Source organism: Cornus florida, unplaced genomic scaffold (assembly GCF_030987335.1).
Source record: "Cornus florida cultivar Cherokee Brave unplaced genomic scaffold, ASM3098733v1 CherokeeBrave_3.0.0_Hap2_Chr11, whole genome shotgun sequence".
Classification (NCBI taxonomy): Eukaryota; Viridiplantae; Streptophyta; class Magnoliopsida; order Cornales; family Cornaceae; genus Cornus; species Cornus florida.
The window spans coordinates 61,035,903-61,038,960 of record NW_026775581.1 but is presented as its reverse complement, the minus strand read 5'-3'; the positions used below and the strand labels follow the sequence as shown (position 1 = coordinate 61,038,960).

Sequence of the window (3,058 nt, the reverse complement as noted above, 5' to 3'; positions counted from 1 at the left end):
TTTCTCCTTTTCCTATAAATATCTCCAAAAATATCTCGGATTTGTCTTTTTCCAAAAAGCTCAACCAGTTGGATTGATCCAGCCTAAGTTTGATGGATCTCAGCCAGTTCGATCAATCCAAGTCCAAGGTTCGATCGATCGAACTTCCTCCAGTGCGAAAAAGTTAAATTTCTATCTCATTGAAAGTTGTCCTTTATCCAATCATTAGGAAATATTGTGTGCATGACCCCAGCTCATTTTTTGTGTCATTTTGACTAACCTATATAAGGATAAGGATTGTTTTTTACAAATGAGCCAATTTTATTTTTCATATCATCTCTTGGAGGGGAAGTTTAGAGGAGAAGGAGGCTGGAGACACCATTGGAGACTCTTCATCAACCAAGGAGGAAATCTCTTCCATGGAGTTAGCCCTTGAGGGTTGGAGCAACATCACTATGAGTGGCTAGACATCCTCTTGGGGCTAGAGTTAGCTCCAAGCATGCTTTCTATATCTTAATCTTGTGTATTATTGAGGGATTAGTGTTGTAATTGATGTTTTGACACTTTGATATATATAGATCTTGTTTATTCAATAATTTATGTGGTCTAATGCTTCCAATTGATCATTTCATTCTATCCATATGTCTATGTATGCTAGAATAGATATTCATATGCTTGTCTCTAGATTTAGTGTTATTGATGCATGTCTATGTGTGTTGATGCTATAGATTTAGAGATTATCAAAACATAGTGCTTAAAAGAATGCTTTTGTGATTTTCTTGATGATTCATACTTATTTCTTGATGGATTGTGCCTCTCCCCTAGTTTATTTTCATGCTAGTAGTGTAGATGTAGTGTAGTTGTAGTGTAGTGTTAAATGGGAGGACAATCTATGCTTTTTGTTTGATGATCCAAGCTTTTAAATGCAAGTAGTATATGTCTCTATCCTTGTGTTGTATTTGGATTGTGAGCTTAATGAAAGGATTAATGACTTGTTTTGATCGATTGTGCCTTTCACATGTTGTTTAGACAATATATGCTTCATTGCTTAGATATATTGTGCCTTTCACATGATATTTAGACAATACATGCTTAACTAGTCATCCTTACTTGTTGAAACAACCAAACACACACACACCAATATTGCAACACGCCATTTGCCCTCATTAATCACTTGTCAATGGTATAGAAATGCATTGCTTGGTGGTGATCTCTAAACCCCAAGATCTCTCTCTCTCTATTACTTACTCTTAATTGCATTCTTTGTTATCACTTAGTTTAATTTAGTTGCTCTTTAATCAATCAACCAACCAATTGTTTGATCACTCGACCTACTAGCCCAAATAACGATTCCACGACCTTGTTCGATCCTCACAATCCCTTGGGACGATCCCTACTCGCCCTAGCTATATTTATAGTGAAAGGTAGTAGTGGCTTCTATAAATGTAAAACTCTTGGCCCTCGCCTAAAATTCACACTCTTAAGCTTATGGTAAGACGACGACCATAGTTTTTAGCGCCATCGCTGGGGATTTGATTGATTTGATTAGGCAACGTCGGATTTGCGGAATCAATTAGGATTAATACTCTTTTGATCGTGTCTTTACTTTATTTTTATTTTTCTTTTTGGTTACTTATTGTGTTGTTCTTATTTGATAAGGTGCATTGTTGGAGAGGAAGCAAGCAAATGAGCATCCAAGTAAGCAAAGAAAAAAGCTAAAAATTCTAAAAATTTGCTAAGCTAAGCTTTAAATTTGGAGTTGAAGTGCTAAAGGACCTTTATGGGACTTTCTTTACTCAATCCCTTAGTTAAATCGTCGACCCGCGTGGAAGCTTATTTTTAATTGTTCTTGCATCATTGTTGTTAAAGCATGGGAGTATGAATTAAGTGTTTGTGGAAGAAGTCTAATTGCATTGTTGTGAAGGCATAGTGTTTGTCATTCTTTGTGTTTTGCATTGTGCATGCATGGACATCGTTCATTGAGACCAACTCTTGTCCCTCTTGATTTGCATCTTGAATATATCGTTAGAAATCCTAGGGGAAGAGGAATTTCAAATAGAGCCAATCTACCAATGGATGACCATAATAATGATTATGTTGAGGACCTTGGTCATATAGACCAACAAGGTATCCTTCATCCCAATGTGCACAATGAGAACATACAAGTACCATTAGGCATGTCTAGGCCATTCATTCACCAACTCCTACAACAACAAGGCCAAGTTCCATATGGAATGCCAAGGCCAATGTATGCTCCACAACCTCCCATCATCAATCAAGGAATTCAAAACCAAGGTGTTCATGTTACATCTCAAGTAGCTAATCCATCTCTTGCTTTAAGAGACCATTATGTGCCTAATGAGTATAATGCACCTACATGCATCCAATTGCCTCCATTTAGAGCACATCATTATGAAATTAAGCCACAAACCATTCAAATGCTTGCTAACTATCATGGACTTCCAAGTGAAGAACCTTACAAGCATTTGGATGAGTTTCTCGAAGTATGTTCCACCGTAAAATATACGGACATGTCGAAAGAGGTTTTAAGACTTAAACATTTTCCATTCACCTTAAAAGACAAGGCAAAGTATTAGTTTAACAATCTTAGGCCTTTTTCAATCACTTCTTGGGCAAAAATGCAACAAGAGTTCTTGAAGAAGTACTATCCGGTTTCTAAGACCAATGCCATGAGAACCTCAATTCGAGAATTTTCACATGGGGATGGAGAAACGTTTCATGAGGCATGGGAACGCTTCAATGAATTGCTTAGGAAGTGTCTACATCATGACATACATTATTTCAAATCAATTCGTGTTGTACGCTATACGCTTCAATTCGTGTGATGGTGTTTGATCGATCGAACTCTTATTTCGATCAATCTCAGTTCTTCATTTCATTATTTTGACTTTGCTTTGACTTTTCAAATTTCAAAAATCCAAAAATATTTTCATTTTTATTTTATTTTCATTTTATTTTATATTATTTTATTTTTCAAAAAGTTTCCAAAAATTCAAAAATATTTTAATTTAATTAGTTTTTAATTATTATTGTTTATTTAAAAATATATATATATTAT

The 3,058-nt window shown here is 35.3% G+C and overlaps 1 pseudogene; it reads right to left on the bottom strand.

The window, feature by feature from the left end:
* Nucleotides 1–2,674: 2,674 nt before the first annotated feature.
* On the bottom strand, nt 2,675–2,773 carry LOC132287498 (small nucleolar RNA R71; annotated as a pseudogene).
* Nucleotides 2,774–3,058: the final 285 nt, after the last annotated feature.